The sequence below is a fragment of the Saprolegnia diclina genome (genome assembly GCF_000281045.1).
Source record: "Saprolegnia diclina VS20 unplaced genomic scaffold supercont1.26, whole genome shotgun sequence".
In the NCBI taxonomy this organism is placed as follows: Eukaryota; Oomycota; class Saprolegniomycetes; order Saprolegniales; family Saprolegniaceae; genus Saprolegnia; species Saprolegnia diclina.
The window spans coordinates 13,617-14,097 of record NW_008246093.1 but is presented as its reverse complement, the minus strand read 5'-3'; positions in this window follow the sequence as shown (position 1 = coordinate 14,097).

Here is a 481-nt window from a genome sequence, read left to right as displayed (position 1 = left end):
ACGTTGTCTTAGAGCATCTCGCAACGTCGGCAGCAAGGTTTGCATCGTTTGCCAGTCTTCCGTCTGTGGTTTTGACGCCGACGCCGCCTCGGTGGAGAGGTGACTATACGTTTTACGGAGGTGACCCGATGTGCGTCCTTGGTTCTGGTACATCGTACGTGCAGCAGTCATTTGATTTTTATGACGACTGCTCGCAAAAGACACCGCTCAGTGTCCAGCCACCGCCCATGTCTCTGCTTTTTGCTCTGTCGGCAACCTCTACAACATCGTCAACTCTCACGATCCGCGCCACTTGCGGGCTCTCCACAGCCCCCAACGCGTGCAGTACAGCACTCTCTGCAGCATCCAACTGGCTTCAAGGGCTACCTATTCCAGACGACCTCTTGTCCATGCTCCAGTCATTACCACCGGTTCTTCAGGATACGCAAGTTGGTTTTATGCAGTTTGCAACCTCAGCAAATGGCTCGTGGGTGCTCTTGCA